The 27862-nt window shown below is 40.9% G+C and overlaps 1 protein-coding gene across 3 annotated transcripts in view; it reads left to right on the forward strand.

Moving 5' to 3' along the window:
• C10H1orf202 (chromosome 10 C1orf202 homolog) overlaps window positions 1-27862 on the forward strand; it is an 81775-nt gene that overhangs the window by 32488 nt on the left and 21425 nt on the right. For 2 of the 3 annotated variants that reach the window (XM_078022960.1, XM_078022959.1), the window contains exon 1: window positions 17776-20103. The exons of the other annotated variant lie outside the window; for it this stretch is intronic. The gene's annotated coding sequence lies outside the window, so the exon portion shown is untranslated. Of the gene's footprint in view, window positions 1-17775; window positions 20104-27862 lie in introns of those variants that run through there. 3 annotated transcript variants of the gene reach the window in all.

A 27862-nucleotide genomic window follows, 5' to 3' on the forward strand; every position in this document is an offset into this window, starting at 1 on the left:
GCCCCTTTCTGTGGGCTCCTGAATCCTTTTTACATAACTGCAGGGATCTTCCACCAGGAAGACAGGCTATGACAAGATGACATGACAAGGGTTAACCAGTATATTTTTCTGCCCTAAACCAGGTATGAGTGATTTCTTCAGGAAGTCTTGGTTTCTTTGAAGGTAATGGCATTTCAGGACAATAATGTGGATTCTAAAGACTTCCACGGCTCCTTGTTTTGTTTTCTGGGCCTTTTGAGGAAAATAATTTTTTTTTTTCAAACAGAAGGTTGTTCCTGGACCTATTTTGGGGAGATTATGTGTATAGTCCTCCACCCCCATTCATGAATTCTGCATCCTTGGATTCAACTTACACCAGATCAAACTATATCTGTGGAGGCTGGTGGTGTGCCTGCTGTTCTGGCTCACAGGGAGGCTGAGATGGCAGAATGGCTTGAGCCCAGGAGTTGGAGACCAGTCTCGGCACCAGAGACCCCATCTCTAAGGAAAAATGAGATGTACTTAATTAAAAGAAGTACTTAATTAAAAATGAGATCTACTTTATTAAATTCAAACTGCAGACTCTGTGAATTTGCCTGCCTGTGTTTATTGGACAATGTCACACTTATGATCCATGATCCTATGTTGGCTGTGGTGGTGAGAAATGTAGGAAGGAACAAGAAGGTTGACTTCTTTCTTTCAAATATTTATTTACTTATTTTTTAGGTGTAGATGGACACGACACAATGCCTTTATTTTTATGTGGTGCTGAGGATCGAACCTGGGTCCCGCTCATGCTAGGGGAGCGCACTACCGCTGAGCCACAATCCCAGCCCTGACTTCTTCCTTCTATTACTCTAGACTTGGGTTTCTTGACCTCAGCACTGATATTTGGGGCTGCACAGTTCTTTTTTGTGGGGGTAATGTCTATGCCTAATAGAATTTAGCCACATCCCTGGCCTCTAACCACTAAATGTTGGTTGGTGACAACCAAAAATGATTTTAGATAATGCCAAATATTCCCTGGGGACAAAATTACCCCTGGTTGAGAGCTACTGGATTGGGTACCTTGTAATTTAAAGCAGTTAATCCCTGAGTAAAAGAGACTTGTAAGGTACAAAGTACAGACTAATGCTGTCTCATCTTTGGCCAATATTAAAATTCATTGAAAAGAAATTTGTGGCTGAGAGCTAACATTTTTTATTATTATGTTTTAAAATACTTTTTTAAAGTTGTCAATGGACCTTTATTTTATTTATTTATATGCAGTGCTGAGGATCAAATCCAGTGCCTCATGCATAGTAGGTAAGCGCTCTACCACTGAGCTAAACTTTTACCGATTATCTCTGTTATAATAACAGTGAATTTTTGTAAAACATAACACTCATGCATACCTTTAACAAAACACTTTTAACTTATATTATTTAATGAACTAAATATTCTTATTTTATAGATGAGAAAGCTGAGGTCCAGAGTGGTTAAATACTTTTATAAGCTCAGAAGGGGGGTGATTAGCAGAACTACATTCTCATCTTCGTTGATTGTGTCTTGGATCATTTCCATCCTTAATGCATAAGGCCAAACAGAAACACCATGCACACAAATGTCAATGCATATGTCCTCTAGTTGTTGATTCTAACTTTGGAATGTTTTTTAAAAATTTTATGTTATTTAATTTTTTTCTGGGGATAAACCGGCAATCAGCCATAGCAGAAGGCTCATGTTATTGCATATTTTACCACCAGGTGTCGCCATAGCACACTTACGGATTTCTTCCATTGGTGAATTTCCTAATTTACTAAATGCTACAAGAATTGGTATTTTGACTAATTTTAAGAAAGTGTATTATGGAACTTGAAACAGCCCAAGAGCATGATGAGAATCTGAAAGGTGAAGAGGTCATGTTATGAGAAGACAACTGAAATAGCTACTGTAGAAAGGGGAATGTCTCCCCACCTCACCAGGAAGGCGGATGCTTGACTTTTTTTGCCATGATATTTTTTGCCAAGCAGAGTCCCCATTGTGATTTCAAATGCTAGTTATATAAAAAATTTTAAAGCCCTTGAAACGTTTCTTTTGGATTCCTGAACTATTTGAGTTTAATTAGGAAGAGTCCTGAGATAGAGTGTGGGCGTCTAGATACAGAGAGGTAGGAGACAGTTTGGACCAGTCTACTTGTGGAGATAAGAACACCCTGAGTAATTAAGGTCTGCAAGGCAGTTTAGGGTTGAGGACCAAGTGACTTCTGATTATAAGGTCTGTTGCAGCCTCTGAGATGGAATTTGACATGCAGGATGTTTAAATAGTGCCCTTGGGGTCACCAACCATGGAGGAAGGGGACAGAAGCTAGGGTGGGCAGAGGAAGAAGCCAAGCTGTGACACAGGTCCATGATGGCCTTGGCCAACCTAACAGGGAGCTCTGGAACTAGAATGACCCTTCAGAGCTGGGTCGAGATGGCGGGACCTTTATACTGCCACATAAATCAGTCAGGATCGTGGGCTGCCCCAGAAAATGGGTGAATATTGAAATAGTAATATTCAATTGAAATGCCTTGAGTATTATTGCTAGATGAAGGGTCATGGGATCATTGATCAGTCCCCAGTTTATGGATACCATAGACACAAATGACAAGGAAGTTCTATTTGTTTTTCAAAGATGAAGATCAAACCAAAACCAATTAGCAGATTTGCGCCAAATGTTAAAACAGAAGCCCAACTTGCCTGATCTCTAAACTTTTGACCTGGAAACCCCTTTTCTAGAAGTCTAGGGTGCATGTTAACTGTGTCAAGCACCATCCTTGTAAGGACAGAGCTACCTTTCCTTGGGAATTTTTCACCTTGGTTTAGGAGACTCTCAGCTGCTAAGTCCCAGAGCAGGGAGACTGGGTTGGGGCATCACAGTGTCCCCAGCTGGCTGTAAGAAATTATCACAGAAAGGAGGGAGCCATGTGGGAAGGATGAAGGGGAAGCTCACAGGTGTAGAGGTATTATAGGAGGGGAAGCATTCCAAGGGGGAGGGTCAGGTGCAGGGAGACCCTAGCAGGCATAGGCAGGAAGTGTTTGAGGAGGCTGACTGAAGAGGAGCACATGTTCTCAGTGGACCCCTCCTGTTTTGCTCATTCTGTAGACATTGAAAAAATGGATTGAGTTGGGAAGAAGAGAAGAAACTCACACAGTTTGTGTCTCTGGCTGGCTGTCCTATCCTCAATGGCTTATTTTATTACTACCTCGGATAAATCTGACTCTGTAACAAACCAGTCCCCAGAAACAAGCTGTCCAGCTGGATCTCTGGTTTCTTACTAGTTTCCTGAGGTCCCATGCCCACTGCTGACACATAACAGGTAAATGGTATTGCCTTTGCTGTGTCTTCCCCACTCAAATTGTGTTGACTCAGTACCCTCTTAGAGGTCACAGTGGTCTTAGAAGTAGCCATGGTTCCTGCTTAGTGGGTTTAGATTGCAGTCACAGATACCCCTCTTGTTGAGCATGCACTCCCTGGAGAAGGCAAAGATGAACCGTAAACAATTATAGCTTCTTTTTTATTTTTAAATTTGTTATGAAAATAATATATTCTAATGTTTAATGATAAGGATGGGGGTGTAGCTCAGTAGTACAGCAATGCCCACCAGTGTGCCCGGGGCTCTGGGTTCCACCCTAGCATCACAAAAACAAAGCAGCAAGCAACCAGACATGGTTTAACAGACCCGTGTTCTTTAGCCATTGGTCCATGCAAGACTCTTCCTCATACACACATTAGTTTATTTATGACTTAACATCTATGAAAACACCTCCCAACACCAAAGCTGGGTTTCTGACATTGCCTTGCTGCTCCCCAGCTTCCCTCTCCCTTCCCCTCAATTTAGGAAACTACTCTTCTAAATCTTATACTCACTGTTCCCTTAGTTTCTTTTCTATGTTCATGTAATCCTAAAAGTCTCCCCACCTCCCGTACTGAGGATTGAACTCAGGGCCTTGTGTGTGCTAGACAAATGCTCTACCACTGAACTACATTCCCAGCCCTGGTAATTCTTTGTTCTCATTTATTTTTATTTTTTATTTTTGAGAAGGGGTCCTCAAACTCCTGGGCTCAAGTGATCCCCCTTCCTCAGTCTCCTGAGTTAGCTGGGCAGACAGGTATGTGGCACTCCAACTTGTGCTGTATAATTTCATAAAAGGGAACCCCATGGAGACAATCTGTTAGTACTTTTTTTTTTCAAAGTTAGAGATTTATCTATATTTGGAGAAGATTGAAGAGTCACTAATTCTTTAATAATTCTCCCACTGAGAAGGGAAGGCCATATCCCCTCTCCTTGAATTTGTGGAGGCTTTGCCTGTTTTGACCAATAAAATACAGTGGAAGCTGGATGCAGTGGCGCATGCCTGTATTCCCATCGACTTCGGAGTTTGAGGCAGGAGAACTGCAAATTCAAAGTCAGTCTCAGCAACTTAGCGAGGTCCTATGTAACTTAGTGAGACTCTGTTTCAAAATAAAAATTAAAAAGGGCTGGGGATGTGTCTCAGTTGTTAAGTACCCCTGGGTTCAATCCTAGGTACGGAAAAAAAAAATATGTTGAATGTGCCGTGTCAGTTTCTGGGTCCAGGACTTAAGAAACACAACTCTCACTTCCTGTCTGTCTTTTGGAACACTCTGGGAGCCCTAGACGACCACAACAGACTCTGAGGTGACAGTGCTGAAGAAGCCACGTGTAGGCTCATTGTGGACAGCTGAGTCCAGCCTTCCCACTGTCCTTGTCACAATGCCAGGCATGTGAGAGAAGCTGCCTTGGCCTCTCAGATCAGTCCGTGTACCAGCTGAATGCCACTGAGGGAGCTCAGTCAGAACCACATGCAGCAGCATTGCCAGATGGCCCTGCCTGAATTCCAGACTCACAAAATGATGAGGTAGTATAAAATGGCTGTTAGAGGCAAAAAATATTTTGCTTTAAATGGTCATTTTGTTATATTGATTTATTAGTATATTTATTTATATATGAAGCATACTAATAAGTATATAAATAATAGATTAAATGTATTTTATTAAATATATTCATTAGTCTTATTAAATATACTCATTAATATACATATATTATTCATATATTATATATATATATATATATATATATATATATATATATATTTGCTTGTTTGTTTGTGTTTTTACAGGGCTGGGAATGGATTCCAGGGCCATTCAGATTCTCTACCACTGACCTATACCCCCAGCCCAGCAATTATGTTTTAGTACCAGTCCTTTTTATAGCTTCTTATTGATTTGTTGGAATTCTTTTTTGTTTTTGTTTTGTTTCACAGTACTGTGGGTTGAACCAGAATGCAGTTGGTAGTACATTTTTCATTATTTACCTACTTATTTTTTACTTTATTTTTTTTTCTTGGTACGGGGGATTGAACCCAGAGATACTTTACCACTGAGCCACATTCCCAGCCCTTTTTATTTATTTATTTTTATTTTGAGACAGGGTCTTGCTAAGTTGCTGAGGGTCTTGTTAAATTGCACAGGCTGGCCTCCCACTTTTGATCCTTTTGCCTCAGCCTCCTGGGTTGCTTGGGATTATCATCATTCCCTGCTTATTTTTACTTTCAGTTGTGTTAAAAGACACACAGTGTAACATTTATCATTATAGTCCTGGGTGTGTGTCTTTGTGTGTGTGTTTGTGGTATTGGGGATCGAACCCAGAGCCTTGAGTTTACTAGGCAGCATTCTACTGCTAAGTTACATCTCCAGCCCTATAACCATTTTCAAGTGTGTGGGGGGACATGGCTCAGTGATAAAGCACCCCTGGATTCAATCCCTGGTACCAAAAATAAAAAAAGAAAGAAAGAAAGAAAGACATTTCAGTATTTCTGGGAAGAGAATTTTGATTTTTAGTTACAAATTCAGAGAAAAGTGTTCTACTGCAGGTGTTCTGTATTTTCCACAAAATGAATTGATGAAGACCTGTGTCAGCACAAAAGACAAATTACTGAGTGATGCTCCAGTAAAAATCATAGTTAACAGAAGGGCGACTTTAAGTGGTAGGCTCTTTTCACACACTGGCATATAATTCAGCTAATCAAAATTCTACTCACTCATTGGTTGTGAGTAGAAGGTAGATTGTGAGGCAGAAAGGTCTGGGCTAGTTAGAAACGCTCATCAACCTCGGGTGTGGAATTGTTTTCTTAATTTCATGTTTATACTGTTCTTTGTTAGTGTATAGAAATACAATTGATTTTTGTCTAACAGTTATTTTAGTAGATTCCTGAAGACTTTCTATCTGCAAGATGATGTCATCCTCCAGTAGAGATAATTTTGCTTTTTCCTACTAATCAGATGCCATTTATTTCTTTCTTCTTGCTTGATTGTGCTTATGGCCAATTTTTAGAGCTGTTTTTATCACCTTGATTGGTCCGTGTTTTCAATTACGGACAGAGGTTTGGGCTTCTGGCTGAGCAGAACTTCTCTTTTAATAATCTATTGGCTTTTATTAAAGTGGCAGTATCAGTTTTTCTTCCAAGTTCTTCTAATTAATACTTCTGTGGAGGAGAAATTTGAATTGTCTTTCATCAAGTAGAAGGTCTCACGCTTGTAAACCCCAAAGCCTCCTGCCCCACATAGTTCCTTTTTGAGGGTCTCTCCATCTGTGATGGCCTTCAGCCATCTCTCAGTCTTCTTTTTCAACAGTCTTTGCTAATCCCTGCCATCCAACAGTTTGCACAGGACCAAGCTCCTTTTCTCTGAATACTCAAAAGACATTTGGACAGTTTTGAAACTTTTTATAGTAAGGGAATTCTTAACTTGCAGGAAAGATGTAGGATCAGAGCAATGGTGCTAGTCAGCTTTCTATCACCACAACAAGTACTTGAGATTATCAGCTTCATAAGAGAAAAGGTGGATTTGGGTCACAGTTTGGAGGGTTCAGTTCACAATCACTGGCTCCATTTCTTTGGAATCTGTAGTGGGGCAGCACATTGGGTGGTAGCCTGTGGTAAAACTGCCTTCTTTATAGCAGGGAGAGAAAAACGGAGGAAGAGGAGGAACCTGGGAGTCTTACTACCTCCTTCAAGGGCCCCCAGAGACCTCTGACTGGGCCCTACCTCTTAAAGGTTCCCCACCACTACCACCAATCAATCCAAGCTAGGGACCAAATCTTTAATACCTGAACCTTTGAAAGACTATTAAATCAAAATGCAGCACGTGAACACACGCAGGTACATAGGTACACAAAGTTGGCTGGGTTTTCTGCTGACAGGAAGCAGAAACCCTCTGTGATTGTAACGGGAAGGGCTAGGGAATGTCTCCTCTCTCATTTTGAAGCCTTCTGCACAGGACTTGCTGCTGTGATGTGTGGGCAAAGGGCCCAAGCCTGGAGGGTGGATTTCCTGGTCAATGGTCTGACAGCCTGTGTGCCTGCTTTCCTGGGCTACCCAGGAGCAGAGCAAGCAGTGGGGCTCAGAGTTGTGTTGCCCTCGGGAGGAAGACAGGGCAGAGCAGATCAGGTGGCACCTACCCCTTCACTATTTGGGAATCTTGCTCTTCAGCAGAGCAGCAAGGAATATACCAAAGGTGGTAATTTTCTGGCACTGACAATTGTTTTGGTGAGCAGTGGACTTCTCTGCATTCAGCTTGATGGACAAACAGAATTCAGATCAGTGTCACTGAATTTAACACATGGCACAAAGCAGTTAAGTTAAATATCCATCAACTGCACCACATTCTTTTTTTTTTTTTTTTACTCTGTTAGAGATTGAACCTAGGGATACACCCCAGCCCTTTCGTTTTGTTTATTTACTTGTTTACTTGAGACAGTCACAGTCTCACTAAGTTGCCCAGGCTGGCCTCAAATTTGTGATCCTCCTGCCTCAGCCTCTTGAGTAGCTGGGATTACAGGTGTGTGCCACCATGCCTGGTCCGTGCTGGGTCATCAAGCGCAGTAGTATTTAGTTATGAGGAGAGATTAGAGGGTCAGCTATGCTTTTTTTCTTATTGTCCATTGTAGGAGTTTGTTTTCCTGGCCAATCTCTGCAGCTCTACTAATCATATTGAAATCTGCACATTGACAGAGAGGTGGACTTTTTATCTGACAGATTCATAGAATAACATTACTAGCACTTGGGGAAAAAGAAAGGTCCTTCACATCCATCATCACCTCATTTATTCCTCAGGTCCTAAGAGTTTGCACAGCTAGTAACTAGGGGAGTCACCCTCTAAAACAGTTGTTTCTACCTTAAGTACCACGCTCTGTACAGCACTCTGCTCCCCTGCAATAGGGCCTTCTACAGACAGGTGGTATGTTGGCCCTCTGTTTTCCATGGACGTCCAGGATTAAAGCAATGTGTAGTTGTGCAAATTAGGCCATGCTCTTCCATCTAGTGCCATTACTTTCTGCAGTAATGGCAATGTTTTATATATGCACCATCTAATACAGTTGCCACTGACCACATGTGGCTGCTGAGAGCTTGAAATGTGGCTAGTCATACTGAGAGACTTAATTTTTAATTTAATTTGAATTAATTTAAAGAGTCATGTGTGGCCAATGGCTAAAGTGTTGGACAGCATAGCTCTATATAGAAAATAGAAACAGACTCTGAAGGCCACCCACGTCACAGATACCTCTGCTCTTGGGGAAAGTGCTGCAATAAAAGACAGTATTATCTTTAAAAGTTTAATAGATTAAATAAATTAAAGTAAGCTGAGGATGGGGGAGTAAGCTGAGGATCAGGGTGGAGTGTTGCCCAGCATGCATAACCCCTGAGTTCTATCCTCAGCATCATGGGGAGAAAAAAAAAAGCCTTTTTTGCATTTGCTTTTATAAAGAAAGAATGTCAATTACTTTAACCAATTTTAAATACCAAACAAAAGTCTCATTGCAAAGGAAGTTCAGAGTGTTTAAATGAAAAATCTGAAGTTTTAAATTGTTTTCTAAAAATAGGATTTGATTAAACAAAAATTTAACACCAAAAAAAGGGAATATAGAAATAATATTAAGAAGAATTATAGTTTCAACTGGCTTGAAATAATGTAATTATTTCTTACAATAATGTAAGAGTTTGAATTAATCTAATAGTCTCTTTCTTGCCAATGGAGCCTTTTGTCTTTGCCCTGATAAAGGAAATGGTGATACTCAGTTCCAGTTGCTTGGAAATGTCAGATTGGGCACACAAGTGGTTCTCAGCCCTGGCAGCAAATTAGAATCATCTGAGTATCTTTTTTGAGGGGGTGTTCAGTATTGAACCCAGGGCCTTGTCCATACTAAACAAATGTTTTGTCACTGAGTCACACCCCCTGCCATACCTGTGTTTTTGTTTTTTTTCTTTCAGAAACAGACTTATTTAGGAAAGGAGATACACACTGGAGAGAGAATGTGGGACATCTCTGGAGGGAGAAACAGCCCTGGGTGTCTTCTAATAAAACACTGGTACCTGGGTCCCATCCTTAAAAATTCTGATTTAATTTTAATTGGTTCAGACTGGGGCCAGTTCAAATTTCCTGGGTGATTCTAATCACAAATCTACCTAATCACCACCAGGAGATTCTAATATGTAGCCAGGGTTGAGAATCACTGACCTGTGAGGCAAAGCCAAGAATCTGGTTATCCCAATCTTCTCCTGGTATTGATTCAAGTGAGATACAGACTCTCGAACTCTTAACTAAAAATCCAGGATAGTCCAGAGTTTTATTTTACCTCCTTGTGTGTGGGGGATGGGGATGGGGGGTGGGGAAAGTAATCTTGCGAACACAAGACTCACAAGTGTTTAGAAAGTGAGATGGAAATTTTAATGGTATTATAACCAAGGAACAAATGAGTTAATCAGTATTCCAGACATTTTAAAGACTTTTTAAAACAATTGCCGAAATCCCAGGATTTTATCAGCTCCTTTGCTGGAAATAATATTTGCAAGGGTGGTTTATGATGCAGAAGAGCATTTACTTTCTCTGCTTTCACCTTGTCTTTTGCGATTTCTTTCACTAGGCATTAGAAGTGTTGAGAGCCACAGCTAAAGGGGCCCCAGCAAACTTCCAGCTGCCAGCTGATGATTGGCTCACAGAGGCCCCAGCAAACTTCTAGTTGTCAGCTGATTGGCTCCTCTGTGGTGATGCTCATTGGGCTGTTTCCCTGCCCTTTCAGACCATGGAGCTGCTCATTGGGGGACTTTTTTGGCTCCGCCCATGCGACCCAGCCAATCAGTCTCAAGAGCAGGAGGAGGGGGGGGGTTGAGAGGCTTATGGGAAGCTGGTGGTGGCAGTTGGGCTCTGAGGGAATTCCTGAAGAGCTCCTGTGGTGTGGCATGTGTGTTCTAAAAATAAAGTTCGTTTCTGTTTGATAAGTGGCTCGTGAATTGTGCCCAGCCAGACTGTGGCAAGAAGAGCCTGTAGTTTTTGAGGCTAAAGACTTGAATTCCATCAGTGAGCATTGGGGGTGGGGAGGTGAGAATAAGCCAAGAAACTGAAAACTCAAAATATGGATGTAAAAAAGTGGGGGGGGGGCAGAGACGAGTATTAAAAAATGGAATATGGAGCTTGCAATATTTTGCAGTTGCAGTGTTAGCCCTGATAGTTCACAGAGATTTGGTCAGCTGCCCTATTTCATTATGGAGTTTGCAGTACCTTTGTGGAGGTGCCATTGTAGTGGCTGTATGTCTGTCCTGGATTTACAATCCAGAAAATTCTAGGGAGTCTGTAATAAACCATGATACACCATTCTTTAAAGATCTGTATCATTGAGATGTGACAGTGTCTTTGGATAAGGCTACCTCCATGGTTACTCCTCCTAATTGGAATAATGCTCCCTAAGTTGGACTTGACCCTTCCCTATTGTTAATCAGTATTCCAGACATTTTAAAGACTTTTAAAAATAATTGCTGAAATCCCAGGATTTTATCAGCTCATTTGCTAGAAATAATGTTTGCAAGGGTGGTTTATGATGCAGAAGAGCATTTACTTTCTCCACTTTTAGCTTTTCTCATCTTGTGAGGTTTCTTTCACCAGGCATTAGGAGTCTGTGATAAATCAGGATATACCTTTCTTTAAAGAAAGATCTGAATCAGTGAGATGTGACTGTGTCTTTGGATAAGCCTGCATCCATGGTTACTCTTCCTAATTGGACAAATGCTCTATAGGTTAGACTTGACCCTTCCCTGTTGTAGTTAAATCATATTTCTCCCTGTTGTAGCATCTATGGAGATTGTGAGCAATGAGTCTGCATCCTTTCAGTTACAAACAAGCTGCTTTTTGACCATAAATAATAATATTTCCTAGCCAACACCTGTAATTCCTGTAACTTTCCTAATCCCCCAAAGACTGCTATGGGTCAGGCACTGTACAAAGTCACAGACTGCTTCATTTAATCCATCAGTAGTCTCATGAAATACACAGTATTAATAAAATGGTATTGTCATCAGTAAAATCTTGATTTAGGCACTGTGGTACATACCTGTGATCCCAGTGACTCAGGAAACTGAGGCAGGAGGATCTCAAGTTCAGAGCCAGACTCAGCAACTTAAAGAGGCACTGTCTCAAAATTAAAAATAAAAAGGGCTGGGATGGGGCTCAGTGGTGTCCCTAGGTAGAATCATCTGTGCTGGGGGAAAAATGGGTTGTGTCGGGAACCCAGGCCAAGGGGGTAAGAAGTATCAGTCCAGAAGCAAATGCCTGTGAGTGGTCAGGGGGGCCAGCATGGCTGCAGCAGAAGGGGAGAGAGCAGTGGACCAGGGAAGAGAGCTAAGGGGCAAGGTCAGGTGGAGACTGCTGGCCTGTGTCGATGTCCATGGATTTTCTCTAAATGAAATGGAAATGCACAGGAAAGGTTTTGAGCAGTGGAGTGACAAGAGTTTAACCAGATCATTCTGAGACCTGTGGTGAGAGTAGATTGAAAAGGGACAAAGACACAGCCGCAAGACCTGTTAGGCGATTGCAACGACCCAGGTGAGTGATGACAGTGGTGGCAGTGTGGGAGATAAAAAGTAATTGAGTTTCAATACGAGACAAAAACATAGGGAAACACTTTAAGACATTACTATTGCCAATAATATTTTTTTGGATAAGATCCCCAACGCACAGACAAATGGAATACATCAAACAGAGAAGCTTCTGCACAGCCAAGGAAACATTGAACAGAGTGAAGAGACAACCAGTGGAATGGGAGAAAATATTTGCAAATTATTCATCAGACAAAGAATTAATATTCAAATGTATGGGGCCAGGGCTGTGGCTCAGCGGTAGAGCGCTCGCCTAGCAGGTGTGAGGCCCTGGGTTCAATCCTCAGCACCACATAAAAATAAATAAAGATATTGTGTCCAACTATAACTAAAAAATAAATATTTAAAAAATATTCAAATGTATAAGAAAGTAAAAAAAAATTAAACTACCATGAAGAAGAAGGAGGAAGAATAAACAATCCAGCTAGCCATTGTGGCACACACTTGTAATCTCAGCGGCTTGGGAGGATGAGGCAGCAGGAAGATCACAAGTTGGAGGGTTGACAAGTTAGCAAGACCTTGTCTCAAGAAAAATAAATAAATAAACAAACAAATAAATAAAGGACTGTGAATGTAGCTCAGTTCAGTGGTACAATGCCTAATGCCCCTGGTTTAATCCCCAGTACTGGAAAAAAAAAATCCAGTTTAAAAAATGGGCAAGTGATCTGAATAGATATTTCTCAAAAGAAGAAATACAAATGGCTGACAAATATATGAAAATATGATCAACAGAGAAATGTAAATAATCAACAGAGAAATACAAATAAAAGCCACAAATGAGATTTTTGTCTCTCCCCATTTAGAATGGCTGTTATCAAAATGACAAAAATAACAAATGCTGGTGAGATTGTGGAGAAAGGGGCCTTCAGATGCACTTTTGATGAAAGGTAAATTAATACAGCCATTACAGGAAATAGTATAAGGTTTCTTAAAACAAACAAACAAACCTAAAAATAGGGACTGGGGGTGTAGCTTAGTAGTAGAGCACTCCTTAGACTCCTTAGTATGCAGGAAATCCTAGGCTTTATCTCCAGCACCACAAAAAACAAGAACCCAAACACCTCTTTGGCCAAAAAAAAAAAAAAAGCAACTAAAAATAAGTGTACCATGTAATTCAGAGTGCACCCTCTCCTGGTTGTATATCCAAATGAAATGAAACCAGCAACAGCATAAAGATACAAACACTATTCCTCTATAAAATTGTGAGTTTTTAATATACATTTTTTTAGTTGTCAATAGACCTTTCTTTAAAAAAAATTATTTATATGCGGTGTTGAGACTCAAACCCAGGGCCTCACATATGCTAGGCAAGCACTCTACCACTGAGACACAATACCAGCCCCGTGATTTTTTTTTTTTCATTTACAGCAAAATGGATGGAACTGGAGGACATTGTGTTAGGTGAAATAAGCCAGACACAGCAGGTTCTCTCTCATATATGAGAGTGAAAAAAAAGTTGATCTAAATGTACAACAGTGATTGCTAGAGGCTGGGAAGGGAGGGGAGAAGAGGGAATAGAAGGAGGTTGGGTAATGTGTACCAAAACACAGAAGGAATAAGTTCTGGTGTTCCACAGCACTGTGAGCTGACTAGTTCACAATAACCTAGTATTATTCATTTATTTTTTGCAGTTCTGGAATTAAACCCAGGGCCTTTTGCCTACATATTATATATTTTATCAAGAACTAGGAGAGAGGATCTCAATAGCTCCAACCATGAAGAAATGATAAGGAGATGGAAATGTTCACCACCCTGATTTTATATGCTATACACACGTTGAAAGATCACACTGTATCCCATAAGAATGTACAAGTACTACATGTTGTTTTAGTTAGCTTTTTCATTGCCAGGACCCAAAGACCTGACAATTATAGAGTAGTAAAAGTTTATTTGGGGTTCACAGTTTCAGAGGTCTTAGTCTCTAGGCAGCAGGCTTCATTGTTCTGTGCCTGAGGTGTGGCAGCACATCATGACAGAAGAGAGTGGTAGGGGAGAAAAGCTGAGGCCATGGCCACCAAGAGCAGAAAGAAGGGCTTCCCTCACCACAGACAAAATATAGACCCCAGAGGCACACTCCTAATGACCCACCTCCTCCAGCCACCCCCTACCTGCCTACCGGTACCGCCCAGTTACTTTCTATCAGAGGATTAATGCAGTAAGGTTAAGGCTCTCATAACCCAATCCTTTCACTTCTAAGACTTTCTTGCATTGTCTCATACATAAGCTTTGGGGGAACACCTCATACCTAAACCATAACACATGTTAATCAAAAACATTTAAAATCACAGAAAAAAGCAAGTGGGTTTTGAACACATTTTGATGGAATAGGCAACAAGATTTACTAATGAACTGTATGTGTTGGGATGAGTGGAAAAGAATCAAGGCCAGTATCAATGTCTTTGATCTGAGAAACTAGAAGAACAGAGTTTTCTTGAACTAAAAAGAGGAAGACGACCAAAGGGCTGGTGACTAGAGAAATGAAAACTCAGGCTGGGGTTGTGGCTCAGAGGTAGAGCGCTCACCTGACATGCGTGAAGCACTGGGTTCCATCCTCAGCACCACATAAAAAATAAGGATATTGTGTCCACCTATAACTAAAAAAGAAATATTAAAAAAAAAAAGAATTGGAAGTTCAGCCAAGCCCGAGATGCCCAGGAATCAGTCAAGTAAAGGTGGGGTAGCAGTTGGGTATATGAGTGTGGAGCTCAGTGGAAAAGTTCTTGCTGAAAATAAATATTTGGGAATCATCATCAAACATGTCATCTACATATACACCTGCCATACACATAGTATTCAAAAGATGAGAATTTCCTTAGAATTGAATATAGATATGAAAGAGAAAACATCCAAATATTGAGACCTGGAGCACACTGCTGTTTAGAGATCAAGGATATTAAAAAGAACCAACAAAAGAGCTTGAGAAAGGGTGGCTAGGAAGGTAGGATGGGAGCCAGGAGAAGGGTGTCCTGGAAGTCACAAGAAGAAAGCAGTTCAAGAAGGAAAGGACACAGTTGTGTCAAGACACGTGTCGAGCAAGAAGAGGTAACCATGGCATTCTCTGGTGACCTTGAGAAGAACTCTTTAGTAGAGTGTTGCAGGCAAAATCCTGGTTGTGGTAAATTCAAGCAAGAATAAGGGAGAGAAACTGGAGGTGGCAGAGGGAGAGCATTCTTTAAAGGTGTTTGTTCTTTGGGTGGTGGGGATGCACCAGGGCTCGGTAGGCAGATGTTTTACACTGAACTCCAGCCCCAATCCCTCTGTCGGTGGAGGGGCCTCAGGAGAGAAGCTGAGCCCCGGCCAGGATGGCACTAGAAAGCATGGCCACATCATGAAGATATAACTACCTGCTTACTTTAAGTGGCTCCCAGGTCTGGACAGTATTCTCTGTTTGCTGGCTCAGCAAAAAGTTTCAGAATGGCTTCAAGTCTTGCTTGGTGTTATTGGCTCTAGTTGGCTATCTTGCACTTTGTTCATTTGTCTCCAGGAAAAACCACAGAAGGACAGATTGATTAATCTCAAAATACAAAAGGAAGACCCCAAAATGGCAAATGAAATAAACATTAGGGATTTGTGCTGTGCTACAGCAGCTTATTATAGTGTTGGCGCTGGGAGAGTTTTCTGCCTTCGATGGTTCACAGAATGGACAGGTAAATTGACAAATCATTTCATGGGTATGCTCCTAATGAAGAGGAAGGCAGCATAATAGTAACAAACTAGTATTGATTCTCTGTGTTGTAAAATCCTACAATATTTTCTAATTCTTTATGTATAGAAAATCTTTGAAATGATGGTCCTATTACTTGTTGAGTAATTATTTCTACCACTTAATCTTCTTGCTATACTGCTGTGTGTATTTGATACTTTGTAAATTCAAATCATCATTTATATAGAGGTCAAATTGCCAAGACTCATTCTGAACTCAAAGAATGAATGTACCTTCTTCCAACAATGAAATTACTGCTTCTGATAATACTTATTTTTTGCAGTGCTAGGCAAGTGCTCTACCACTGAGCTATACCTCCAGCCTAATCTTTTTTTTAAAAATTTTTAATTTGTTTTAATTAGTTACACATGACAGTACAATGACCTTGACATATCATACAGTTGAATCAGATGGGATATAATTTCTCATTTTTCTGAGTGTACAGGTTGCAGAACCACATTGGTCATGCAGTCACATATATACCCACAGCAATAATAATGTCTATTTCATTCTGCTATCCTTCCTTTCCCCCCATCCTCTCCTCTCCCCTCCCATCACTTCTCTCTACCCAATCTATGGTGACGCTATTCTCTCTTTTTTTTCCCTCACATATTCATACATGTATTTTGTATAACGATGAGGGTCTCCTTCCATCTTCCATGCAATTCCCCTTCTCCCTCCTTTTCCCTCCCACCTCTCTTCCCTATCTAGAGGTAATCTTCTTCCCATGCTCTTCCTCCCTACCCCATTTTGAGTCACCCCCCTTATATCAGAGAAGACATTCGGTATTTGCTTTTTTGGGATTGGCTAACTTCACTTAGCATAATCTGCTCTAATGACATCCATTTCCCTGCAAATGCCATGATCTTGTTATTTTTTAGTACTGAGTAATATTCCATTGTGTGTAAATGCCACATTTAAAAAAAATCTATTCATCCATTGGAGGGCATCTAGGTTGGCTCCATAGTCTAGCTATTTTGAATTGTGCTGCTATAAACATTGATGTGGCTGTGTCCCTGTAGTATGCTGTTTTTAGGTCCTTTGGGTATAGACCGAGAAGAGGGACAGATGGGTCAAATGGTGATTCCATTCCCAGCTTTCCAAGGAATCTCCATACTGCTTTCCAAATTGGCTGCACCAATTTGCAGTCCCACCAGCAATGTATGAGTGTACCTTTTTCCCCACATCCTCGCCAGTGCTTGTTGTTGTTTGACTTCATAATGGCTGCCATTCTTATTGGAATGAGATGGTATCTTAGAGTAGTTTTAATTTGCATTTCTCTGATTGCTAGAGATGGTGAGCATTTTTTTGTGTACTTGTTGATTGATTTTACATCCTCTTGTGAGAAGTGTCTGTTCAGGTCCTTGGCCCATTTGTTGATTGGGTTATTTGTTTTTTTGGTGTTTAATTTTTTTTGAGTTCTTTGTATACCCTAGCAATTAGAGCTCTATCTGATGTGTGAGGGGTAAAAATTTGTTCCCAGGATGTAGGCTCCCTATTCACCTCACTTTTTATTTCTCTTGCTGAGAAAAAAACTTTTTAGTTTGAATTCATCCCATTTGTTGATTCTTGTTTTTAATTCTTGTGCTATAGGTGTCTTATTAAGGAAATTGGGGTCTAACTCCACGTGATGGAAATTAGGGCCAACTTTTTCTTCTATTAGGCGCAGAGTCTCTGGTTTGATTCCTAGATCCTTGATCCATTTTGAGTTAACTTTTGTGCATGGTGAGAGATAAGGATTCAATTTCATTTTGTTGCATATGGATTTCCAGTTTTCCCAGCACCATTTGTTGAAGATGCTATCCTTTCTCCATTGCATGCTTTTGGCACCTTTGTCTAATATAAGGTAGTTGTAATTTTGTGGATTGGTCTCTGTGTCCTCTATTCTATACCATTGGTCCACCTGCCCGTTTTGGTGCCAGGACCATGCTGTTTTTTTGTTACTATTGCTCTGTAGTATAGTTTAAGATCTGGTATATTGATACCACCAATTTCACTCTTCCTGCTTAGAATTGCTTTAGCTATTCTGAGTCTCTTATTTTTCCAGATGAATTTCATAATTGCTTTTTCTATTTCTGTAAGGAATGTCAATGGGATTTTGATCAGAATCCCATTGAATCTGTAAAGTGCTTTTGGTAATATGGCCATTTTAATAATATTAATTCTGCCTATCCATGAGCAAGGTATATCTTTCCATCTTCTAAGGTCTTCTTCTAATTCTCTCTTTAAGGTTCTATAGTTTTCATTGTATAGTTCTTTCACCTCTTTTGTTAAGTTGATTCCCAAGAATTTTTTTTTTTTTGAGGATATTGTGAATGGGGTAGTTTTCCTCATTTCCATTTCAGAGGATTTGTCACTGATATACAGAGTCCAATACTTTTGATTTAATTTTTTTTTCAAAAAAAGAGGAAAAGAGTAGTAGTTGGAGAGGGAAGTGAAGTGGAGACTTTTTCTTTCTAAGATGGGAGCATAGTATGCTCATAAGTTGATATGACTAATTCAATAGAAAGAGTGAATGTGAAGGTGCAAGAGTCAGAAGACAGAGCTGCTGGAATCATGGGGTTTGGGGGCTGCTATCCCATAACAGGGTTGGCTTTGGCAGGGCAGGGCACTTGCCCAGCAGAGTTGGCCAGGGCCAGGGACACAGATGCTTAGAGATGCATGGAAGTGGTGGTGGGAGCATGTAGTCCCTTTATGATCATCTCTTTGTTGTTCTTGGTGAGGTAAGAGATGTGACCACTGGGAGGGAAGGTTGGGGGCTGTTTTCCAGTTTTGGGGAGAGAACAGAAACACTAGAGAGAGTGGAATTGGGTGTTTTTTGTTTTTCTCTAACTATCATGAGATACAGGACAGAACAGATGGAGAGACAGATTTAACCAGGATTGTAGTGTCACTGGGAGAGAACCTCAAAGTGAGAAAGGGACAAGGGAGTCAAGGGTATCCACCAACGAGTGCTCGTGGAGATTGGCTGTGGAGTAAAGTATACAAGAAGGGAGGAGAGGACATGAAGATGCTGGGGGACACGAGATGGTGAGGGATCTACTCTATAGGACTGTGGGTCTCAGGGGGTCATAGAGTTGTTGGAATTGGGGTCCTAGGGGAGTGAGCTAGACAGAGGATATGGTCTGAGAGTGGCTCTAGAGTGGGCATGGGGCCAGCAGCGGAGGGCTTTCCTAGCATACGCCAGGCCCAGGGTTTATTTCCCGGAACCAAAAAATAAAACACAACAAAAAACCCAAAGTGGGGTATGGAGGAGCTGCAGGTGTTGGTAATGATTTGAATTTAAGGTTAAAGGCATGACTCCAAAGGCGGCTGAGGAAGGAGGAGAGGAGGTCCCGGCTGCCCAGGCCAAGCTGGCCAGTGCTCCTGTAGATTAGACTGGACCCTTGGTCCTCACAGAGCATCTAGTAAGCATTATGTTGTCCAGGTACAGGTGCTGCAGCTTTGCTCGGGGAAGGGGCTCCATGGGGACAAAAAGAATGAGAAGGGAGAAGAACAAAGAATCTTGTTTCACATTGAACTTTGAATTTTGACTGTTTAATTCTATCTCCCACTGTACAGTCATCAGCAATATGGAATGATTGCTCTACTCAATCAGATATTTTGTGTGAGTGTGCAACCTTGAAGCCATAGCCAGTCTTGAGGCCTGCTGAAGGACACTGTGCCTGGCAAATGAATTTTCCCTTTATTTGACTTCATGGGACTTTGTTTAGCACTGGTAACTTGCAGGTGGAAGCACAGAGGTATTTATTATGTTCCCTATAGACAGACAAGGCTGGGGAAGGAAGCATGCCTGTGTGCCCTTTGAGGACAGGAATAGACAGGGATAGCCCCACCCTACTCTGTAAGAATGGCTGAGGTGAGCTTCACTTTGCAAGAGTGTTATGGTTTAGATATGAGGTGTCCCCCAGCCCAAAAGCTCATGTGTAAGAGAATACAAGAAGGTTTTAAGGTAAGTTGGGCCCCATGGTGCATGCCTGTAATTCTACTGGCTTGGGAGGCTGAGATAGGAGGATCTCAAGTTCAAAGCCAGTCTCAGTAATTTAGCGAGGGCCTAAACAACTTACTGAGACCCTGTCTCAAAATAAAAAATAAAAAATAAAAAAGGGCTGGGAACATGGATCAGGATTAAGTGCCCCTGGTTACCCAAAAACCAAAACCAAAACAGTTTAGAGGTGAAATAATCGGGTCATGAAAGCTTTCATCTAATCGGTGCATTAATCCATTGACAGGATTAACTGGACAGTAACCGGAGGCAAGTGGGGAGTGACTAGAGGAAGTAGGCCACTTTGAGGTTTATATTTGTCCCTGATGAGCAGAACTCTCTGTGCTTCCTGATTACCATGTCCTGAACCACTTTCCTCTGCCACACTTTTCTGCCATGATGTTCTGCTTCATCCCAAGCCCAAAGCAATGGAGTCGGCTGTCTATGGACTGATACCTCTGAAACTGTGAGCGCCAAATAAACCTTCCCTTCTCTAATTGTTCTTATCAGGTCTTTTGGTCACAGTGATGAAAAACTTACTAAAATAACGAGTGTCCTCCATGGCTGTCCCTCCCGGGGAACTGCAGACCTACGCAGCTCCTAGCTCTTCTTGGGAGTTGGGTGTGTTGTTTTTTGCAGTATGTGATCATCTCTTAAGTTTCTTTGCCAGGAAAAAAAAAAAAAACCTGTGCCCTCACTGTGTGTGTGTGTGTGTGTGTGTGTGTGTTTTTTCCCATCCCTTTCTCCCTCTGTCTGCCAAGCCGACTGGTGAGCATCAAGCTGTCCAGGGATTTGATTTACTTGATGGGGTACAATGGGGTGTTAGAGCTTAGATGAATGGGTCATAGTTTAACCTCTCTTGAGCCTGAGTTTCCTGGTGTGTAGAAATGAAAATTATTTATATATTTTTTGAAGTGGCTAAAATGCTTAAATGAGATATTTATGAAAGTGCTTTGTAAACTGTAAAGCTCTAAAGTATGGTACTTATTACTTTTTGTTATCCTGGTAGGTACAAATGAGTTCAAGAAAGATGAGAGAGAGTGGGGTGGGAAGGGACTGTATTTAATAGTGTAATTCTTAGAGGAGCCAGCCATTCTAGACCAGATTCCCATAAAAATCAAAATGGGAAGAAATAAAGAAAAGAAGTTAAAGTTCATTGCTGAAAAACCATGTTTTTTGTTTAACCTCTGTGGGAGGGTGGGTATTTTTTTTTAGTGCAGGAAAAGGAATATAATTCTGTTTTTCCTATCAGAGTCTTTTGATGTGTTGCCATGATTCACAGACTATGACTCACATGTTACAATTCTCTTTAATATATTACTAATAGTTTATATTCCTTAAAAAGGAAATAAGATGAAGGAGAGAGATTGCATAATTATTTTTTATTTCAGCTGATACTTTGGGTTTATTTGACACAATAATTTCAGGAAGAGAAAGTTTCTCACCTCTTGCAAAGAAAAAAAATCTCCTTGCTTTCTTCAGATGCTTGATAACCTTAGTACCTTTTTTCCCTCCTGGTGTTAGAGATGGAGCCCAGGGCCACGTGCATGCTATGTAAGTGGTAAGTTCTCTACCAGTTGAGCTATACCCACAGCACCAACTTCAGTACTTTTGTGCTTATGCTTTATAAACTCCTATGTAAGAAATTAATTTTTCTAAGGCTAGGAAAAAATCAAAATTGATATGAGCCCTCATCTCCAAAGATTTCATTATTGTCAATAGTAATTCTAAAATATATTTCTTATATATTTTAAAATTATATTTGTTATTTTGAATTATATCTATCAGGTTTTTTTCCTAGTATTGAAAAAACAAGATTTTTTTTTCCTGGCATTGATCCTAGGACCCTGCACTTGCTAGGCAAGTACTCTACCACCAAGCTGTACTCCTAACTCTATCAATTTAAAAAATCAGCCAATTCATTGAAACACAATACACTATTTTCCTCCCACTCTTTTCATGTTACCAAAAGGATCAAACAAATATAATACATTAAGCCAATCATATTAAATTACTTTAAAGTACATTTCATCTATTCCATTTTGTTGAAGACTTAAGCTTATGTACTCATACATATTCTAATCTGGTAGATTCAAAACCTGTTAGTGAACCTTGTAAGATTCTCTGTATGTCTCCTGTTGAATGTAAACTGTGAACTTCCTGAAGAATGAAGGAATTCATGCACATTTTTAGTTCAACTGTCTTGACTTCATTAGGCCAGATTTAAATTGACTTCAAACAAATGAGGAGGAGGAAGAGAATGAATGTATACTTATCCAAGGAAATACAGTCCGTTATTCACTTTGCATATAAGCATTTGAAATCCATTCTAAGATATGGCAAGTTTGAGGAAACAGCCTCAAAAAGGTTAAATGACATGCCACAGGTCACTCAGTAGATGACTGACCAGTCTGACCTCTTTCCAACTTATGACAGCTAAATAAATATTCCACCAAACAAATGGATAAGCTTAATTGGAAGGGTTTTAAGAAGACATTAAATGCAGGCCAAAATTTTAATTTGGAGCCTCAGTCATTTATATTGGCATTCTGTCTTGATTAACCTAACCAGTCGATTTCTATTTCACTGGGTACCTATGGATTTGGGTCTTGAAGAACATGCACTTGGAAGGGAAAAAAATTTTTCTTTGAACAACACAATTTCAAAAAAATATTCAAAGAGCCCTTTTGGGTTGTGGCTCTCCCCCATTGTCAGATATGAATCAGGCCCTGAATCAATTTCTCTCTACCTGGAAATTTCCAAGAACAACATTTGGAAGGAGACTGCAAATGGGCAGCAACAAAAATGGGAGAGCTCGATTGCAAGGTCCTCACATGATGTCACCTCCACTGGGTCAGCTCTTCCTAGATTTCCCAGTTGCAGCTTCTGTTGTGGTTGGCCTGGACTCCTGTCTTTTGACAGTGATGCGAGTGTCCACAGCCTGGACACTTGATATTGTCCTTCCTGTAAGGGACTCCTGGAAGCAAAAGAGGTGCCCTGAAACCAAACTGGGTTTTAATTTAATGGAACCAGTGCAGAAGCCATTTGATTTGATTCCCTATGCAGGAATTCTGAGAAGCTGAAGGGCACTTGCCAAGAAAACTTTAGTTTCTTGGAAGGAATTTATGGTAGCACTGTCTTCTAAGAGATTTCAACAGAAGTTTTTAATAAACCAAGTACTCACTCCTCTCTAAAACATATTAAATACTCCATGTAAAACATAAAATATGGTGGGTTTTCAATAAACCCAGAAAAGGGTATAATCCCAATTGTGCAGCTCAGTAAGTTTTCACAATGCAGACACACCTGTGTAACCAATGCGAAAGCAGGAACAAGACAATACCACTAACTAGAAGCCCCTTCCAGACCCTCTACTTTCCCTTCAGGGTAGTCACTTTCCTGACTTTGATACAAAAAAGATTCATGTTGCTTCCTTTTTTTAAAAAAATTTTGTTCTTATTAATTACACATGACAATAGAATTTATTTTGACATATAAGGAGTATAACTTCCTATTCTCCTGGTTGTACATGATGTGGAATTACATTGGTTGTGTATTCAACTATGCACATAGGAAAGTAATGTCTGATTAATTCTACTGTCTTTCCTATTCCCATTCCCCCTCCCTTCCCTATATTCCTCTTTGTCTAATCCAAAGTACTTCTAATCTCCCCCCACCCCCACATTTATTGTGATATAGCATCTATACATCAGAGAAAACATTTGGCCTTGGATTCTTTGGGATGGGCTTATTTCACTTAGCATGCATGATAGTCTCCATTTCCATCCATTTACTCTCAAACTCCATAATTTCATTTCTCTTTATGGTTGAGTAGTATTCCATTGTGTAAATATACCATATTTTCTTTATCTATTCATTTGTTGAAGGGCACCTAGACTGATTCTCTGTTTAGCTATTGTGAATTGAGCTGCTCTAAACATTGATGAGGTTGCATTACTGTAGTGTGCTGGTTTTAAATCTTTTGGGTATAAACTAAGGAGTGGGATAACTGGGTCAAATGGTGGTTCCATTCCAAGTTTTCTGAGTAATCTCTATATTGCTTTCCAGAGTAGTTGCACCAATTTGCAGTCCCACCAGCAATGTGTGAGTGTACCTTTCCCCCCACATCCTCAACAAGATTTATTGTTACTTGAATTCTTGATAATTGCCATTCTGACTGGAGTGAGATGGAATCTCAGTGCACTTTTAATTTGCATATCTCTAACTGCTAGAGAAGTTAAACATTTTTTCATATATTTGTTGACCAATCATATTTCTTCTTCTTTGAAGTGTCTGTTTATTTCCTTTGATTGGGTTATTTGGGGATTTTTTTTGGGGGGTGTTAAATTTTTTGAGTTCTTTATATGTCCTTGAGATTAATGCTCTGAGGTGCAGGTGGAGAAGGTTTTTCTCCCATTCTGCAGGCTCTTTTCATGTAATTGGAATACTGTGTTGCCCTTGCAATTGTTAATATTATGTGTCCACTTGATTTGGATACAGGATGCCCAGATATTTGATGAAACATTATTCTGGTGGGTCTGTAATGGTGTTTCTGGATGAGAATATTTGAATCTGTAGACTGAGTAAAGCAGATTGCCTCCCCAATGTGGGTGGGTCACTTCTAGCCGTTGAAGGCCTGTGTAGAGCAGACAGCAGACCCTCCTGGGGGCAAAAGAGAATCCTCCTGGCTAACTGTCTGAGCACTGGGATGTAGGTCCCCTGTCGCCCCACCCCCACCCCCCACTGCCTTTGGGTTTGGGCTAAAATATCAGCTCTTTCTGGGTCTTGAGCTTACTGCCTTTTGGACTAGAAAACACCATCAGCTCTTCTAGTCCCCAACTTTCCAACCACAGATCTTGGTACTTTTTAGCCTCCTTAATTGCATGAATGAATTGCTTATAATAAATCTCTTTCTATAGCTATATCTACATCTATATCCATGCCTTGTTGGTTCTGTCCCTTTGGAGAACTTTCATATATACCTCCTTGCTTTTGCAATACAGCCAGGAGTCACTTAATGATGAACATGCTAGAAGGTACTCACACAAACCTGGATGGTACAGGTCAATTGATGTGGCCTCTTTTCTTTTGGTTCTGGGGATTACACCCAGGGGTACTTTACCACTGAGCTACATACGTCCCCAGGCTTTTAAAAAAATTTCAGACAAGTTCTCACTAAGTTGCTAAGGGTTTCATTAAGTTGCTGAGTTTGGTCTTAAACCTGCGATTCTCCTGTCTCAGCTTCCCAAGTCAATGGGATTACGAGCATGTGACATCATGCATGGCTTAATGTAGCCTCTTGATATATCCAAAAGATGAGTTGATCACAAGGTTGCTGCTGGTGTAACACGGCAGGCTGTTTTATGTAAACATTTTTTAAAATAAGTAAAAGCAGTACATTCCAAAATAACAATAAAAGGTATAGTATAGGGAATACAAAAACCAATAATGTAGTTGCCTATTATCAAGTGTTATTTACTGCACACAATTTTATGTACTCTGGCAGCCCTGTGGGCTTGTTTACACATCCATCATAACACAAATGTGTGAGTAATGTTTTGTGCTATCATGAGAAAACAGCTACAATATCACTGCAAATTTTCATAATTCTATTGTAATCTCATGGAACCACCATCATATCTGGGGTCCTTTGTTGAATGACAAGTATGTGGCACATGACTGTATTTTTATTTAATGTAATGAACAAAGTCTGTGCAAATTAACAGACATTGAACAGAGCATCTTCTGCCATGCGACCAGCGCTGGCTTCGTGAAAGAAGGTTCGGTTCATAATTAATTGCTAGGGAGTTTTAAATTAAAGAGACAAGACTCTAATTACTTTTAATACCAGCTCCAGGATGGCTTCTCCTAGCTCCCACCTCCAGCCACCTAATGCAGTGGTGAGGTTTACAGAAGAGACTAGAGAGAGAGAGGGAGAGCACGCCAGAGAGTGGACTTTTATAGGGGAACAAAAAAATTCCAGGGAAAATCCCATCCATGAAGGATGAGGGGGGGCAGCATCTCAAGGTAAGGGGTGATGATTGGGTCTTCAGGTCAGTGGCCAGGCACTCCTCTGCACGAACAAGCCCTCGGACCTGGAAAAGGGTGGGGAAGGCTCTAACACAGCTGTGTCTAAGCACCTCTCACCCAGCCAGGGAGGTCACTCAAATCATGTGCGAGGATGGCCTCCCACTGCATCTATGGTATCTGGTGTACTTAGCTGGTATCTGGCATGTCTTATAAATGAAATATTTATTTTCCTAGAATTATAATATTGCTGAAAATCAAAGTCTCTATAGGACTATGCATTCCATTTTTCAATCAAGCTGAGTTGAGATGACAGAATCTACACCTTCACAAATGAGGATGATTACAAATGACTGAACCAGGGAATGCCAGATTCTACAAGCACCCTGAATATACCTGGAGCGGCACCCTGAATCCAAGCTAATAGCCAGAGGTACACCTAGGGAGTGGATGACTAACCTACTTATAATAACAAATTTGAAATGAGTTTTATCAAATAAAGACTTTGTGACTCCCTGTCATCCTGCAAGGCCCAGCTTCAGTTTAATCCTTCCTCAAATAGGAGTCGGGTGGAGGAGGCAGGAAGGAAATACATCTGGGGCTGCTAGGCTACCCCAGGCATTTCCATGATAATTCCCCACACTAATCAACCAATCAATCATTTACTGAATTACAATCCAAATGCCAGCCAAGACCTCCCTGTCCATCTGTCCCTGCATACATATAATGTCTCAAAACTTCACACTATCCTTGACACAGAATTTGGCCTCTTCACTGGTTCCCACCAGAAAACCACCTATGCCAGGTGTTTGTGAGTGTTAATAGAATTTCACTGAAGGTTTGGGTTAAGGGTGGCTCATTGTAATATGGTGCACAGTAATCTTGTCTCATCCTCATTCCCTTTTTGCTTTCTCTTTTTCTTAGAAGCCCTATAAATTATTTTCCTGGTTAGAAACAAGAATACCCTGAAAGGTCTCACTCTTATCCTTCCTCTTTTTTTTTTTTTTTTTGGTACCAGGGATTGAACCTAGGGGTGCTTCACCACTGAGCTACATCCCCAGTGCTTTTTGTATTTTATTTAGAGAAGGGTCTCTCTGAGTTGCTTAAGGCCTCCCTCACTAAATTGCTGAAGCTGGCTTTGAACTCACAATCCTCCTGCCTCAGCTTCCTGAGCCACTGGGATTATAGGCATACACCACGGTGCCTGCTTATCTTCACGCTTATAAGCTCATCCAAGTCTATCTTTTTTTCTTCCTTCCACCCTCCCTCCCCCTCTCTCTCCCTCTCTTTCTTTCTTTCCTTTCCTACTGGGGATTGAACCTCAGGGTGCTTTACCACTAAGCTATATCCCCAGCCCTTTTTATTTTTTATTTTAAGACAGGGTCTCATTAAGTTGCTTAGTGTCTCACTAAATTGCTGAAGTTGACCTTTGAATTGCAATCCTCTTGCCTCAGCCTCCCTAAGTCACTGGGATTATAGGTGTATGCCACCACAGCAGGCTTCACCCAAGTGTTTCTGCTAACACATACAACACTTGCCCAGAGAGACCTATGAGATAAAAATTCATTCATCTTGTTATATCATAACTGATGACATGATTTCTATATACTCAACATTAGACATAGGGAAAATATAAGATATGATTCCTGGGCTGGGGGTACTGGTCAGTGCTTAGTGAGGCCTTGGGTTCAATCTCCAGCACCACAAAAGAAAAACAACAACAAAAAAGTCCATGATCCATAAGGACAAGACTGCCTGTCACAATACTACATCCTTGGGGCTTAGCATGGTGTGGAAACAATCAATGTGTACAGAGCATACCCTGGGTTCAAGCCTTAGCACCTGGGGAAGGTGGTGGTGGTGGTGGGGAGAAGATTTCCTATTCTCAAGGCATTTAGAGTCTGAAGGGAGAGACAATTAATCTGCATGAAGTCCTTGGGAAATGCTTTGATGCCAAGCTGTATGTGATAATGTCCATGCCAGGGGTTGAGAGATGCGCATCTGGAGTCAGCAGCAAAGGGTGGGAGTGGAGGTTTGAGGTGAGGGAGGATTTCTTTTAGGAGGGGCTGGGTTTGATATGGCTGAGCGGTGGGAGGGGAGCAGTTTAGGGTCAGGACACGGAGTCAGCATGTACGAGTGTCTACCGGGAGGACACTTGCTGAGGTCTGTGAGGATACACTTAGCCGGAATGATGGGCT

This window comes from Ictidomys tridecemlineatus, chromosome 10 (assembly GCF_052094955.1).
Source record: "Ictidomys tridecemlineatus isolate mIctTri1 chromosome 10, mIctTri1.hap1, whole genome shotgun sequence".
NCBI lineage: Eukaryota > Metazoa > Chordata > Mammalia > Rodentia > Sciuridae > Ictidomys > Ictidomys tridecemlineatus.